The 17,382-nt window shown below is 44.8% G+C and overlaps 1 long non-coding RNA gene across 1 annotated transcript in view; it reads right to left on the bottom strand.

The window, feature by feature from the left end:
* The window catches only part of LOC117086790, a 466,047-nt gene extending 450,251 nt beyond the window's left edge, over positions 1 to 15,796 (bottom strand). The window contains exons 1-2 of the long non-coding RNA XR_004438576.1: positions 15,567 to 15,796; positions 13,325 to 13,577 (exon numbers count right to left, since the gene is read on the bottom strand). This is a non-coding gene — a long non-coding RNA (uncharacterized LOC117086790). The remainder of the gene's footprint in view (positions 1 to 13,324; positions 13,578 to 15,566) is intronic.
* Positions 15,797 to 17,382: the final 1,586 nt, after the last annotated feature.

The raw sequence follows: 17,382 nt of genomic DNA, 5'->3' as shown, positions 1-17,382 counted from the left end.
AGTAGACCATCCTCTTTTTAAGCCTCATTAAATGTTTGGGTCTCAAGATATAGTCACAGTATTTGCAGAATAAGAGTAAGTCTCACGGTGAAACTAGAAAAATTATCAGGATGAGTGGGAGCACTCAAGGAAACATTCTCTCTTCCTGGTTTACATTACTGATACATAATATCTAGTGCAAAATCAAAAGAGTTGCATTGTGCAATTTACTAGTTTGATAACTTGAACTGGACATTTATCTGAACCCCAATTTCTTCACCTATAAAATGAGAATGATACTAACAGCTATTATATGGAATTCCAATGAGAATCAAATAAGATGATGCATGAGATACTGCTGCACAAGTACTTCTGTAATGGTTACTACTTCTCTACCACTTCTCTGAGAAATAGAATAGTGAACTATAAATTATAAGATGTATACTTCATATTCACTAACACCAGTAATTAAGAACCTTGGCCAGACATGGTGGCTCACACTTGTAATCCCAGCACTTTGCGAGGCCAAGGTGGGTGGATCACCTGAGGTCAGAGTTCGAGACTAGCCTGGCCAACATGGCGAAGCCCTATCTCTACTAAAATTATAAAAATTAGACAGCCATGGTAGTGGGCACCTGTAATCCCAGCTACTCAGGAGGCTGAGGCAGAATTGCTGGAACTCAGGAGGCAGAGGTTGCAGTGAGCCAAGATTGCGCCACTGCACTCCAGCCTGGGTGACAAGAGCGAAACTCTGTCTCAAAAAAAACCCTTAAATTTCTCTTCTTGGTTTTTCGTATTTCTAAAATGAAATAGTCTACAATGAGAGAACTATTGGAATTGTTTGGGTTAAAAAAAATAGTCATGGGCTGGCTTGGTAGCTCACACCTGTAATCTCAGCACTTTGAGTGCTGAAGTAGGCAGATTGCTGTCGCTTGAGCCTAGGAGTGCGTGACCATCCTGGGCAACATGGTGAAACTGCATCTCTACAAAAAAATACAAAAAGTAGCTGAGCATGGTGGTGTATGCCTGTAGTCCCAGCTACTCTGGGAGGCTGAGATGGAAGAATCACCTGAGCCAGGGAAGTAGAGGCTGCAGTGAACTGTAATCGCACTACTGCACTCCAGCCTAGGTCACAGTGACTTTGTCTCAAGAAAAAAAAAAAAAGACACTATGTAATCCAAAATATTAGTATTAAAACCACAGTTTCAAAGTTCTATCACAGTTTGTAATGGTACCGACTCGAATTTGAAGAAAAAATGGAAACTCATCCCATTAATTTAAGAGAAGTGTCACAGAAATCCATTTCAAACACTATTTCCCCCCACAATGATCTGAAGCTATGCATAAATTATCGGAATTCTCTATCCATGCATTCCAATTATACAACTTTTTGCTTCAGATATTCAGGGACTTCTAAGCATGAACTGCCTGAGACCATATCACTCTACTTATCATAAACATGTTGACCCGCATGTTCTGGATTTTCCAAGAGAGGGTATGACAGCATATCAATATCCCCCCATGTGGTAGATTTACCTATCCTTATGCATGTGTACCTCCCAATAAAACACATTTACACAAGAATAAGGTAAGACTATGAAAATAGTCTTTTTTGGCCGGGCGCGGTGGCTCAAGCCTGTAATCCCAGCACTTTGGGAGGCCGAGACGGGCGGATCACGAGGTCAGGAGATCGAGACCATCCTGGCTAATACGGTGAAACCCTGTCTCTACTGAAAAATACAAAAAAAAACTAGCCGGGCGACGAGGCAGGCGCCTGTAGTCCCAGCTACTCGGGAGGCTGAGGCAGGAGAATGGCGTAAACCCGGGAGGTGGAGCTTGCAGTGAGCTGAGATCCGGCCACTGCACTCCAGCCTGGGTGGCAGAGCGAGACTCCGTCTCAAAAAAAAAAAAAAAAAAAAAAAAAAAAAGAAAATAGTCTTTTTTTATTCCATCCAAGCCCAAATAATTTTTCTCAAGTTGCTGCCAAGTTGCCCAACACTTAACCTTGTCTAAATATCTTTCTGCATCCTAAGCCAAGGATTTAGTGGCTGTTAACTTACACTTAACCAAGATTATGAAAAACTGTTGCTGGGATGCTGGAAGAATTACATGTTGCCTCACAGAAAAGGAATGCTGGGGCTTAGCAACTGCCTACAGAGTCACTTACCAAAGCTGTGCTTGTTTTGCCATTTGTTTGGACAGGTTACGTTTCAGAAACTCTTTTAATTTTTATTTATTTATTTTGTAGAGATGGGGTATCACTATGTTGCCCAAGCTGCTCTGGAACTCCTGGCCTCAAGTGATCCTCCCACCACAGCTTCCCAAAGTGCTGGGATTACACACATGGGCCACCATACCTGGCCTCAGAAACTCCTAATATGTTAGTCATAGAATACCTTAATAACCTAAATTCCAACAGAGTGGATTGTTTCCAACAGAGTGGATTGTTTCCATCAGAGTTTGTAACTTCTAAAATCATGATTGTGGCTGGGCGCAGTGGCTCACACCTGTAATCCCAGCACTTTGGGAGGCTGAGGAGAGCGGATCACCTGAGGTCAGGAGTTCAAGACCAGCGTGGCCAAAATAGTGAAATCTTGTCTCTACTAAAAATACAAAAAATGAGCCGGGTGTGGTGGCGGATGCCTGTAATCCCAGCTACTCGGGAGGCTGAGGCAGGGGAATGGCTTGAACCCAGGAGGCAGTGAGCTGAGATGGCACCATTGCACTCTAGCCTGGGCAACAAGAGCGAAACTCCATCTCAAAAAGAAAAGAAAAGAAAAGAAAAAGTTTAATATAAATTACCATACGATCCACAATTCAACTCCTAGGTATCTACACCCAAGAGAAATAAAAACAGGTGTCCACACAAAGACTTTTTCTTTTTTTGAGACAGAGTATCATTCTGTTGCCCAGGCTGGAGGGCAGTGGCGCCATCACAGCTCACTGCAGCCTCGACCTCCCGGGCTCTGGTAACCCTCCCACTGCAGCTTCCTGGATAGCTGGGACTACAGGCATGTGCCACCACATCCACCTAATTTATTGTATTTTTGGTAGCGATGAGGTTTCACCATGTTGCCCAGGCTGGTCTCGAACTCCTGGGCTCAAGCAATCCACCAGCCTCAGCCTCCCAAAGTGCTAGGATTACAGGCGTGAGCCACCATGCCCAGCCAATGCAAAGAGTTATGCACATATGCTCATAGAAGTATTATTCATAGTAGCTACAAAAATGGAAACAACTCACATATCCATCACCTGGTGACTAGACAGGCAAAATGTGGTATGTCCACATGATGGAGCACTACACAGCAATGAAAAGGATCAAACTACTGATACATGCTATGACATAGACTGATCTCATAAAAAGAAGCCAGACAAAAAGGCCATTAATTGTAAGATTCCACCTCTATAAACTGTTCTGAAAATGTAGATGTATATACAGATAGAAACTAGTGGTTTCCTGTGACCGGTGGGTGGGAATAGAAATTGATCACAGTGGACAGAAGGGATCTTTAAGGAATGATAGAAAGTTCTGGAAATGGTGAAAGTAGTACAATTCTGTAAGTCTCCCCACACCAAAAATCATCAAATTGTATACTTAAACGTGTGCGTGTGTGTGCACATGTGTGTATTAAAGACAAATATTCGGCCGGGCAAGGTGGTTCACGCCTGAAATCCCAGCACTTTGGGAGGCTGAGGCAGGTGGATCACGAGGTCAGGAGTTCAAGATCAGCCTGGCCAAGATGGTGAAACCCTGTCTCTACTAAAAATACAAAAATTGGCCGGGCGCGGTGGCTCAAGCCTGTAATCCCAGCACTTTGGGAGGCCGAGACGGGCGGATCACGAAGTCAGGAGATCGAGACCATCCTGGCTAACATGGTGAAACCCCGTCTCTACTAAAAAAAATACAAAAAACTAGCCGGGCGAGGTGGCAGGCGCCTGTAGTCCCAGCCACTCGGGAGGCTGAGGCAGGAGAATGGTGTAAACCCAGGAGGCGGAGCTTGCAGTGAGCTGAGGTCCGGCCACTGCACTCCAGCCTGGGCGACAGAGCGAGACTCCGTCTCAAAAAAAAAAAATAAATAAAAATAAAATAAAAAAAAATAAAAATACAAAAATTAGCTGGGCGTAGTGGCGGGTGCCTGTAACCCCAGCTACTCAGGAGGCTGAGGCATACAATTACTTGAACCCAGGAGGCGGAGGCTGCAGTGAGCTGAGTTCATGCCGCTGCACTCCAGCCTGGGCAAGACAGAGCGAGACTCCAACTCAAAAAAAAAGACAAACATTCACCCTTTCTTTTCTAGGTCCAGGTTACCAGTTGACCAGGAACCATGATGTTACTGATCTGCTAAATTAGCCAGTTGTGGAACAGCTCTACTCTGAATTCCTTCGAGGTGAAACAAAAAAAGAATGAAAGAAAGAACAAATGAAAGAGAGAAAGAGGGGAGGGGAGGGGAGGGGAGGGGAGGGGAGAGGGAGGGGAAGGGGGGGAGGGGGAGGGGAGGGGGAGGGGAGGGGGGGGGAGGGGAGGGGAGGGGAGGGGAGGGGAGGGGAGGGGAGAGGGAGGGGAGGGGAGGGGAGGGGAGGGAAGGGAAGGGAAGGGAAGGGAAGGGGAGGGAAGGGAAGGGGAGGGAAGGGAAGGGAAGGGAAGGAAGGGAAGGGAAGGGAAGGGGAAAGGAAAAATCCTTACTTTGTAAGCCACTGTTAGTTGACTATTTTCTTACTTGAGGCCAAATATATCCTGATTGATATAAACTAGACATGGAGTCACCCTATTCAGTGCTATACGATCCAGACACACAAATAATTTTGGAGGAAAAATCGAGTTTTGAAAATGTGCATCTGTGGCTGGACACAGTGGCTCACTCCCGTAATCCCAGCACTTTGGGAGGCCGAGGCAGGCTGATTACCTGAGGTCAGGAATTCGAGACCAGCCTGGCCAACATGGTGAAACCCTGTCTCTACTAAAAATACAAAAAAAAAAAAAAAACAACAGGCAGGAGAATCTCATGAGCCCAGGAGAGGGAGGTTGCAGTGAGCCGAGATTCGTGCCACTGTGTTACAGCCTGGGCAAGACTCTGTCTCAAAAAAAAAAAAAAAAAGGCCGGGCGCGGTGGCTCAAGCCTGTAATCCCAGCACTTTGGGAGGCCAAGACGGGCGGATCACGAGGTCAGGAGATCGAGACCATCCTGGCTAACATGGTGAAACCCCGTTTCTACAAAAAAATACAAAAATCTAGCCGGGCGAGGTGGCGGGCGCCTGTAGTCCCAGCTACTCCGGAGGCTGAGGCAGGAGAATGGCGTAAACCCGGGAGGCGGAGCTTGCAGTGAGCTGAGATCTGGCCACTGCACTCCAGCCTGGGCCACAGAGCGAGACTCCGTCTCAAAAAAAAAAAAAAAAAAAAAATTTTGTGGTAATGTACTTACGTTCAAACATTTCTAATTAGGTTTATAACTTTTGGGCTCTGAGGTACATTAAAATGGTACGTAGAAGTTGTGCTGTTAAAACTCCATTTTAGGCCGGGAGTGGTGGCTCAGGCCTGTAATCCTAGCCCTTTGGGAGGCCCAGGCAGGCAGAACACCTGAGGTCAGGGGTTCAAGACCAGCCTGGCCAACATGGCAAAACCTTGTCTTTACTAAAAATACAAAAATTAGCCAGGCGTGGCAGGGAGCAGTGACTCACGCCTGTAATCCCAGCACTTTGGGAGGCCAAGGCAGGCGGATCACAAGGTCAAGAGATCGAGACCATCCTGGCTAACACCATCTCTAATAAAAAATACAGAAAACCAGCTGGGCGTGGTGGCGGGTGCCTATAGTCCCAACTATTCAGGAGGTTGAGGCAGGAGAATTGCTTGAACCTGGGAGGCTGAGGTTACAGTGAGCTGAGATCACACCATTTCACTTCAGCCTGGGTGACAGAGTGAGACTCTGTCTCAAAAAAACAAAACAAAACAAAATAGAACTGGCCAGGCACGGTGGCTCATGCCTGTAATCCCAGCACTTTGGGAGGCCGAGGTGGGTGGATCACGAGGTCAGGAGTTCAAGACCAGCCTGGCCAACATAGTGAAACCTCGTCTCTACTAAAAATGGAAAAATTAGCTGGGCATGGTGGCAAGCACCTGTAATCCCAGCTACTTGGGAGGCTGAGGCAGGAGAATCGCTTGAACCAGGGAGGTGGAGGTTGCAGTAAGCTGAGATCATGCCACTGCACTCCAGCCTGGGCAACAGAGTTTGCACATGTGTGTATTAAAGACAAATGTTCGGCCGGGCAAGGTGGCTCAATTCTAGATTGTGAATCTAGAAATCCTACTTGGTCCATTTTTTTCTCATTCATTCTTTTAATTAATACTTATTTAGTACTTTCTGTGTACATGTGCCAGGCATTGTTTTAACCATCGAGGAGACAGAAAAGAACAAAATTAATTCAAGTCCCTGCAGGCTTAGAGCTTTTACTAGTGACGGTAAAATATATGCTTAAAAGGAGCAACTATTAACACTATTGAGAAGAATAAAGCAGAAAGGAGGAGATTTTTGTCTCAAAAAGAAAGAAAGAAAGAAAGAAAAACCCTTTTTTTTTTTTTTGAGACGGAGTCTTGCTCTGTTGCCCAGGCTGGAGTACAGTGGCCGGATCTCAGCTCACTGCAAGCTCCGCCTCCCGGGTTCACGCCATTCTCCTGCCTCAGCCTCCTGAGTAGCTGGGACTACAGGCGCCCGCCACCACGCCCAGCTAGTTTTTTTTTTTTTTTTTTTTTTGTATTTTTTAGTAGAGACGGGGTTTCATCGTGTTAGCCAGGATGGTCTCGATCTCCTGACCTCGTGATCCGCCCGTCTCGGCCTCCCAAAGTGCTGGGATTACAGGCTTGAGCCACCCCGCCCGGCCGAAAAACCCTTTTTTAATTGTAATGTGAACTAGCATTTGTCACTCAGCCTAGCTCCCACCTACTCCCCTTCAGGGTCAGTAGGAATGAAATGGCTGGAACATTCCAAACACATTCCAGATTCCATATTGTTTCATCCCTCCATGTTTTTGCACATCACGGTTTCCAAGCCTAAGACATTCCTTTCTTTGGCTGTCTCTCAAAATGCTACGTATCTTTTAAACTCCAACTCAAGAAAGTCTTCGCTTACCCAATAAACAATCACTCCCTCCTCTACTTTAATTCTATGCTTTGTATATACCACCATTATCACCCCTATCAAACAATATTGGAATTGATTCCATTACTGCCATCTCCCCTACTGTGAAAGGCAAAGGGTGTCAAGTTAAAAGGCAGTTCTATCTTACATGTGTGCGACTCTGGATAAGTCACGTTACTTCTGAGTCTCGATTTCTTCTTCTGTAAGGTAAACACAGATATTATCCCATCTCTCTTAGCCTACTAATGAGGCTTAAGTAAGATAATATATGTGAAAGTATTTTTATCAATTATAAAGTACTGACAAATTTTAGTTTGAATAGATGGGATTTTTTAAAGGTATTTAATAGACCATACGATTTAGGAAAAAGATGTGATCTCTCCATTCTGTTGAAACTGCTCTAGTGAAGACTCCCAGTGAGCACTGACCTCCAAAATGCCTAAACCCACAGATCTATTCTCAGTTCTCATCTTCATCCTTCAGCAACACTTGACACAGATGGTCTTGCCTTCCTCCTGGAAACACTTAATTCCCTGGGCTTTCACCCCAGCGGCACTCCCTTTTCATTATTACTACTTCCTGCTCACTTCTAAATCTGGAAGACCTTAAAGCTCAGTACCTAGACCTCTTGTCTTTCTATACTCACTCCTAGGTAATCCCAACCAGACTCCTGGCTTTAAATAGCATTTAATTTCTTACAACTCACAAATCTGTCTCTATACTTCTCTGAAAACCAGACCTGTTTACCAAATTGCCTGAATGTTTAAAAAGTATCTTAATTTTGGCCAGGTGCAGTGGCTCACGCCTGTAATCCCAGCACTTTGGGAGGCCAAGTCGGGCGGATCACCTAAGGTCAGGAGTTCAAGACCAGCCTGTTCAACATGGTGAAACCCGATCTCTAATAACAAAGAAAAATTAGCCAGGCTTGGTGGCAGGTGCCTGTAATCCCAGCTACACAGGAGACTGAGGCAGGAGAATCACTGGAACCTGGGAGGCAGAGGTTGCAGTAAACCAAGATGGTGCCACTGCACTCCAGCCTGGGCAACAGAGCAAGACTCCATCTCAAAAAAAAAAAAAAATTTTTTTAATTGCACCCAAACTGAACTCCTGGTATCCTATGCTCCAAGCCTGATTCTCATCTCAATTATTAGCTATTTGGTCCTTCTGGGAGTTCAGGACAAAAATCTCAGACTCATACTCCACTCCTCTCTTTGTCTCATACTTCCCATCCAACCCACCAGAAAAACTTTAATATATTCAGACTTCAACTCCTTTTCATTACCTCTATATTACTTTTACCCTGTTACCAAGTCAATATCACCTCTCATTGGGATAACTGAAACAGCTTCCTAAATGGTGTCCCTGTTTCTGCCCCTGCCCACCCCTTTCACCTGGTCTCAACCCACCAGCCAGAGTTACCCTGTTACAGCAGAGCATTCATCCTTTAAAACGTTTCCATAACATCCCATATCCCTCGGTATAAAATCCTAAGCCTTTACCACGGCCTTTAAGGCTTCTTGGCACCTACCCGCCATATTCCTCTTTCCTCTCCTACCACTGTCCCCATTGCTCACTCCACTCCAGCCACTGCACCCTCCTTGCTTTCTCTGAATACATCAGACACTTGTCATTTCCTCTGCCTGCATGCTCTTCGCCTGAGCATCACGTAGGCCATTCCCTCACTTTCTTCAAATCCATCCTCACATGTCACCTTCTCCATGAGGTCATCCCCCACTATCCATCTGAGGTTTGCAACTCTCTCCCCTTCTACTCTTTATTCCTCCTTTCTGCTTTATTCTTCTCAATAGTATTAATAGTCGCTCCTTTTAAACATATATTTTACCGTCACTAGTAAAAGCTCTAAGCCTGCAGGGACTTGAATTAATTTTGTTCTTTTCTGTCTCCTCGATGGTTAAAACAATGCCTGGCACATGCACACAGAAAGTACTAAATAAGTATTACTTAAAAGAATGAATGAGAAAAAAAATGAACCAAGTAGGCTTTCTAGATTCATAAAAAAACATACTTCTAAATACCTTTAACAATAATGGGCAGAACTATAATCAAAGTTCTTATAGATGGACGAAATTTTAAAATCAGCAAATTTGGCTGGGCACGGTGGCTCATGCCTGTAATCCCAGCACATTGGGAGACCAAAGCGGGTGGATCACAAGGTCAGGAGTTCAAAACCAGCCTGGCCAATATGGTGAAACCCTATCTCTACTAAAAATACAAAAAAAATTAGCCAGGCCTGGTGGCAGGCACCTGTAGTCCTAGCTACTCCTACTCGGGAGGCTGAGGCAGGCGAATCGCTTGAACCTGGGAGGCGGAGGTTGCAGTGAGCTGAGATTGCGCCACTGCACTCCAGCCTGGGTAACAGAGTGAGGCTCCAACTCGAAAAAAAAAAAAAAAGGCCGCGCACGGTGGCTCAAGCCTGTAATCCCAGCACTTTGGGAGGCCGAGGCGGGCGGATCACGAGGTCAGGAGATCGAGACCACCTGGCTAACATGGTGAAACCCCGTGTCTACTAAAAAAATACAAAAAACTAGCCAGGCGAGGTGGCGGCGCCTGTAGTCCCAGCTACTCTGGAGGCTGAGGCAGGAGAATGGCGTGAACCCACGAGGCAGAGCTTGCAGTGAGCTGAGATCCGGCCACTGTACTCCAGCCTGGGCGACAGAGAGAGACTCCGTCTCAAAAAAAAAAAAAAATCAGCAAATTTGAGGCCACAAAGGAGAAATCAAAGTAAATTTGGGAACACAAATAAGTACCAAAAGAAACTTATAGCAAATAAATGAGTAGAAATGGTTCTCAGAATACAACTAAATATGCACCTCCTTGACTTAATATAAAAGCCAAAGTTAAGGCTGGGCACAGTGGCTCATGCCTGTAATACCAGCAGTTTGGGAGGCCGAGGCGGGTGGATCACCTAAGGTAGGGGGTTTGAGACCAGCCTGACCAACATGGAGAAACCTCGTCTCTACTAAAAATACAAAAATTAGCCTGGCATGGTGGTGCATGCCTGTAAACCCAGCTACTCGGGAGGCTGAGGCAGGAAAATCACTTGAACCCAGAAGGCAGAGGTTGCGGTGAGCCGAGATGGCGCCATTGCACTCCAGCCTGGGCAACAAAGCAAAACTCCATCTCAAAAAAAAAAAAAGAAAGAAACAAAGTTAAATAAATGCTTTTGATTTACTTATGAGATGCTTAGCATGCATTATATTCATTATTTTTAGAAGGCATAGCTGAATATTTAGGTTTTCTTTCTGTGTAAGTTTATTGTGAACACCATGGTGGACTGAACAGTAATTCAAACTGATCCAAGTGAACGGGCAGTTTTAAATAACCAAGACTATAAAATTTGATATCTATAGTAAAGTTTTTAAGTATATTTGGTTATCACTTCAAATATTAACAATATATAGACATTTTTAAATGAACGTATTATTTTAAACGCTGTAATTACAAAGTATTATATTAGTAGTTGCTATATTGATGATACATAATCTGCTAATTAAAATGAAAGTTTCGGAAACATATTTTAAAAAGGATCTTTTCCTATTTTAATACTGATTAATTCCATGTTTTTACTCTTAACATTATTATATCTAGGCAAATATCTGTAAGTAAATTACAAATCAGAAGTAATACCTTAACATTCCTATCTGAAACTTCCTAAAGATAAAATGAATATACTCTTCCTTGAACTAAATAATCACTCAGAAGGCAATGCACATTGCTATATTACAGACCTAGAAAATAAAATCCAAGACTTGAGACTTCGTTTCAAAATGAAATGCTATGCTTCTAAGTGCTATTTATATTAACTATAGGTTTTTTATTTAACTAAAGACCATTCTATAAAATTAGTAATAGAAAATGTGCTACAGTTCTTGATTTCCACATCAAGAAACCACTGAGCCATCACTTTATATTTTAGCTGAAAAATGAATAAACACGAGTTCTTAAACCATATCTAAATCATTGATAGCACTGACAACAGAGAATTTCAGTAAGCCAATTATAGAAAGTCACTATTATCTCAACCTACAGATATTTCAGTTAGAAAATGTAAGGGCCACATACTCCAAGGTGAGGCTATGACCTTCAGAAATATACTCATGCATAGTACGACTTAATAAATGCTTGTTGAAGTAAATTTATCTGCACTCAACTGGACATAAGATTTGAATTAAATATAGTTTTACAGAAAAACATTTAAACACATACAAAGTTCTGTCCAAATTGACTTTGAATAGGTCAGTGAATATTTGGTTAATGTGGCTTGAAACTTGTAAGGCAGACAACAAAGGAAGTTTGAAGTAATAAAACATCACTAAGTCATTATGAAAGCAAGTAACAGTACTTCTTATTATGTTTACAGATGCCTAGCCCTGTTTTTTCCTACATCTATGATTTTTAAAAAAACATGAAAACAACCCTATGAGATAAGTGTTAGGATACACACATTGCAAACGAGGATATTAGGAGCCATGAAAATCCAGTAACCTGGAGGAGGTATCATAGTTAGTAATTGCCTAGGCTATGATTCGAACTCAGGTCTGTTTTACTCCGAAGTCTCTTTCTAAATCTCTGATCTCAACTCTGGGGGGCCATTATAACAAATTCAAACATATTCACTTCAGATATTTGTAGGTAAAACCCTTGTCGGGAAATAATACTGTACTTTCCACCTCCAAAATAATATTCCAGCAGACAAACTTTTATTGAGAACGTTTAAGGAAATCTGAAATTTCCATACAGCACACTTAGTTGAGAGTATACTTTACAGAAATTTTAAAGCATGTTTCTTGAACTAATCCTATCTGAGCTAAGCATTCAAACAAAATAATTGTAATTAATTCGCATTAAGTTTATCATGCCGAGGCCAGGCACGTGGCTCATGCCTGTAATCCCAGCACTTCGGGAGGCCGAGGCGGGCAGATCACCTGAGGTCAGGAGTTTGAGACCAGCCTGGCCAACATAGCAAAACCCGGTTTCTACTAAAAGTACAAAAAGTAGCCAGGCATGGTGGTGGGCGCCTGTAATCCCAGCTACTCAGGAGGCTGAGGCAGAAGAATTCCTTCAACCTGGGAGGCAGAGGTTGCAGTGAGCCGAGATTGCGCCACTGCACTTCAGGCTGGGCAACAAGAGCGAGACTCCGTCTCAAAAAAAAAAAAAAGTTTATTATGCCGTTAACGCGATTGTTCAATGATGTAAAACAAACTTTACAAGAGAGGATGTATCTTATTTATAGAAGCAAGCAACAAATCATAGAATCTTAAAAGATTTGAAAAATCTTTTAAGTTATTTAACTTAACCTTCATTTTATTGGTAATAAACAGAAGCCCAGGAAGGTTAAGTAGCTTGTTTATGTTTACACAACTAGAAAGAAGCAAATTGTAATGTTACTTTTTTACTCATAACAAGATAAAAATATTTCCAATTCCCAGTTAATTTATTTGACCAGACCACAGAAAGAAAGTTCTTACTTTCCATGGCAAACAGTCACTTAAACAAGGATTGTAAATACCATATCAAAATGAACTTTTTATATTACCAACAGTAGTTATGTGAATTTTTAACTACTTTCTCATAGAGGTGAACAAAAACTAATTTTAAGACTTAAAAGAAGGAATAAAAGACTCTTATGACCACTATAAAAACTTGATGTACACCATAAAGATCAAACAAATTTACGGGCTCTGTTATTACAAACTCAAAGTTTTCATTTTGAGTCAATTTTATATTGACTCTCAGTCATTAGACATTTATTTTGGGCCATTTTTGGATTTTGTTTACCAAAATGAAGTGTCAAAATGAAGAAAAATAATGGTAACGCAAACCACATAAGCTCTGCTAACACAGAACTTAGAAATATCTACTGCGATATTTAAGAAGCAAATCAATCATATGGCATATTTGCCTACTGACTGGATGCATCAACATTACAAAATTTCCTTAGTGACCATATAATCTGCATTCATTATGTGTGCTAATGTTGAAGAACACATGGTAAAATTAATAAAATTCCATCACAAGTACCCAAATCATCATCCTAAATAAGAAAGGATCTACAGAAAACAGTTTAAAACAAGGAAGTCCAAAGTCATAAATCACTCTGATCACACAGCCGCTCAAAATAACTAGTCAAATCTCTGGGTATAAGCCCCAGACCAAAAATGAAGCCCTCATAGAGTATCTAAAAAGCAACATACCTTTTTTACGGTGGAGAATTCCCAGAGATCAAATGGTAATCCACATAGAAAAGGTATCACCAAAACTTCCAATGATTTAACTGTTAAGTAACTCCAGATGAATCCAGGAACGATTTGACCTTGTATTGGTACTTTCATATTGTTGGCTGATAGAAAGATCCAGTAAGAACAACGCAGAAGGAAGGAGGTCAGTGCTAGGAAGTACTCCAGCAAATGCATGATGCTTTATAGATGCTGATAATAGTAATTACACCTATACAATTGAAATTAATTAAAGTTAGCTTCCAAGTTATTCTGCCTCCTCACTTTCTAAAAGAAAGTAATTGTTGCAATACTATATTTCAGTCTTTGATACGAAAACTCAAAACTACGTAGTTCTAGCAGTTGAATCATTTCTAGGTACAAGTCTTCAATAGGAACTACTATATACAGAATCAAAACTTGAAGAAGCTAAAAGACAGTGTTTGGGCGTTTCCTCAAGTTATTGACAGTGCATGCAGTTTGATGTTTCATTTGTCTCGTCAAAAGTAAGTCCAAGGGAGTGAGGAAAGCCTCTAGCACTTGGGAATATACGAGAGAAGAAAGTGGAGAAGGTAATAAACTATCTTGGCATTAGAAATGACCTCACAAAGCATACCTGAAGATAATAACCTTTAGGTTATTCTGCATGTAGAATTCGAAAAGCCTGTTCCGCATATTCCTAATATTTATATATCACCTCAGATAGGGCATACATTTGCCCACTTTCAACAAACCCCCAACTTCAGTCTCCAAGATGCTTTTCCTTTTTTTTTTTTTTTGAGACAGAGTCTGGCTCTGTCACCCAGGCTGGAGTGCAACGGCATGATCTCAGCTCATTGCAACCTCAGCCTCCCGGATTCAAGCGATTCTCCTGCCTCAGCCTCCCAAGTAGCTGGGAATACAGGCACGCACCGCTACGCCCAGCTAATTTTTGTATTGTTAGCAGAGAAGGGGTTTCGCCATGTTGGCCAGGCTGGTCTTGAACTCCTGACCTCAAGAGATCCACCCGTCTCGGCCTCCCAAAGTGCTGGGATTACAGTGAGCCACCGCGCCCGGCCCCCAAAATGCTTTTTCTACAAACCAATTGACAGTATGGGATAAACAACTCCTGTATAAAATGGAAAAGCGATGGGAGAAATTGTACCTAAACTGGCAATGTTTACTAGGTGTTGAGTGTTCCCCTCATTCGAGCATGACCCAACCTAGAAACATTCCGCAGTTAAGCTACTTAGGAAACAAAGTTAGGGTGTCTTCTTTAGCCTATGAAGACGGAGTGGTCTGCGCTGCCTCTTCACCCCGCAGAAGCAGTAGCAGCCATCCCTCTTTTGGGCGGGCGTGGCAGATAGAAACAAAAGGTTAAAACACAAAAGGCGGGGCGGAAGGCTGGGTCAGAGGAGCTTCTGGGGCTCACGTTCTGCTTTCTATTCAAACACATTGAAATGGGGTTGGGGGCGGGGGGTGATGGAAAGTGAGAGAGGTGAGGACGGATCCCAAGGATAGCCTGGGTTATTCCGGGTGGATCGTGAAATTGAAAGGGGCGAACGGGATGGCTCTAACTAGTGGTCCAGGCCCCATCCCCTCCATCCCTGCATCTCTGACAGTCTGGAACCTGTGGCTTCCTCCACCCCTCTCAGCCCCGAAGAAAACTTTTTGAACTCTTATCTGTTTGTTGTAAACCTCGCCTTGACCGCTAACACAAGGGTCCAATCCCCTCCAACCCAAACCTTTCTTCCTTCCATTGTTGCACCGTTTTTATATTGTGCGTGGTATCTACAGAGCGCTCTGCAGACAGCTAACTTATACAAACGACCCCCATATCCATATCGCTTTCTTTTGCATGACCAAAGTCAGGGTTAGGGTGGGGACGAGGCTGGACTTGCCCCTCTCAATTTCTGCATATTCATCCCTACAAGAGTGCAGCTGGAAGAAAGCGAGGCAATACTCCCTCACCCCACCCTTTTGATATCCTCCTCCCCATCCCCCCTAGCCCCTCATATAAAGAAGCACATGAGATAAATGCCTACTTGGCTTTTGCCTATTAAAAATAAACAAATGAAACAATTGCGCGAGTTCTTTAAAGAACAAAAGAGAAGGGAACGGGGAAAGGAGGTACAATTTACCAGCCAAACTTTGCCACTAAGCTACTCCTCTGCCCTCCGAAGGGCGGGGAGCGGGGCGAGTTGAGGGGAGAGAGGTAAACAGGACAACAGTCCCCACTCACCTTCTTCCCCACTTCGTCGCACTTTTAAGGGACATTTCCCCCGCTGCAGTCCGCGAGGCGTTCGGACACTTTTTCCTGGCCTGACAGCAGAGAAAGTCGCGGCGGCAAAGTTGCGAGAGGGAGATACCCCGGCGTCCGGGGAGAGGGGAGGAAAGAGTTCATCAGAGTTCCCCCTTTTGTTCCAAGTCCCGGAGCAGACAAAGAGGCGGCGAGCGGCGGCAGGTTTCTCCCTCTCACCCCTTCTTCCTCTCTCCCTCCCCTCCCTCCCCGCCCCCTCCCTCTCCCCGCATCTCCCGCCCGGCTCGGGAACCTCCGAGGCGAGCTGGGGCTGCTCGGTCCCCAGTTCATCGCAACTCTGCCCGGACCGTCTCCTCCCACTGCCTGGCTCGAAACTTTTCCCGGGAGATGCCAGCCCTGGCCCCCTCCGCACCGCGCACAAGTCTGGGGTGGTGGGCAGGGGATCTCCAAAATCATTGTTTCCCGGAGATGCACCTCTTTGTTTGCACTTTCCCTGCCAATCAATGTGAACCATTCACTTGGGCATCGAGTTTCTGCCCGTTTTTCGTCATCCCAAGAGACAAAATGCAAAGGGTAGGGGGTCAACCCTAGATAAAGGCGCTTACACAATCAGAGGTGGGGCGCAGGATAGGCTCTTCATCCTCCTTCCTCCTCTCGGATTCACCCTCCTCCACCCAACACACAGAACAACTCTAAGGGGCTCCAAGTGTTAGGAAATTCTCCTCACTCGCCCTTCCCCACCTACCCCCACCCACGCTGTCCCACTGGAGAGCCCTCTAATTGGCAGGACAAAGGCCAGCTCGGGGTTCGGCCGGGGCCTCCACCCATCCCTCGGGGCTACCTGTTGCTGTAGGCGCAGCGCAACTCGGTCCAGGGGCTCCAAGGAAGGATTCCCAGCTCCAGCATCGTGCCCACCTTCTCAGGCCCCGAACTTCCCCTATCTCAAACTGCGAAGGCAAGGCTCTCAGGACGATCAGGCCCCCTCCGACCCTAGTGCCAGGCGCTGTTCACTCGTCCTCTTCCCTACACCACATCCTCGTGCTCACCCCAAAGATATGACTCGGGGTCCCAGACCGCCTCCTCATCCTCTACCCCCTGCCGCGACACGTCCCGGCCGAGCATCCCCTCTTTCCTTCCCCTCCCCCACTGCCTTGTCCCGGACAAATCAGGTGTCTCGGACCAGGGACAGCTCCTGACCCTTCCCCAGGTCCTTTCCTGTCATCCTCAACCTCTAGAATTGGGACCCCACCCAAATGGTCCCCCACCCCTCGACCCTGATTCCAACTTCGGGCCACAGCATTGGCTCGCTGAGTGACTCAGAGCAGCACTCGTTTTCCTTCTAGGTTCACTAGAATTGAAGAAAAAGAAAGCAGGGAGGTGGGGGAAATGGGAGAGAGTGGGGGCCCGCATGGGGAAGCAATTTCTAGGGCAAAAGAAAAAAACATTCCCATGCCAACACCCACCCTCCAGTTGGTATCCAGCCCGTCGCGCACCTTTGCTTCCACCCTCTTTCCTTTCTCCCCATCCCAGACTTGGGATCTTTTCGGGTTGATGAAGTTTGGGGGTAGAGGGATGAGGCAGACGGAAGCTTGGGGACCTGGGGGCTATGTCCTGGGTAGGCTTGCGGGGGGAGGGGCATTCAGGGGAGGGCTCCCGCTGGGTCCGGAATGTCGTGGCAGTAGGTCCCTGCACCCGCCCGGCGACTCCTTGCCAAGGTCTCTCCTCCAGAGTAGAACAAAGACGCCGCGAGGAGAGCTTCTGTCCTCGCCTCCCCCGCCCAGAGCTTCACTCGCACCAG

The sequence above is a fragment of the Trachypithecus francoisi genome, unplaced genomic scaffold (assembly GCF_009764315.1).
Source record: "Trachypithecus francoisi isolate TF-2019V2 unplaced genomic scaffold, Tfra_2.0 Lachesis_group10, whole genome shotgun sequence".
Lineage (NCBI taxonomy): Eukaryota > Metazoa > Chordata > Mammalia > Primates > Cercopithecidae > Trachypithecus > Trachypithecus francoisi.
This window is presented reverse-complemented; position numbering and strand designations above follow the sequence as displayed.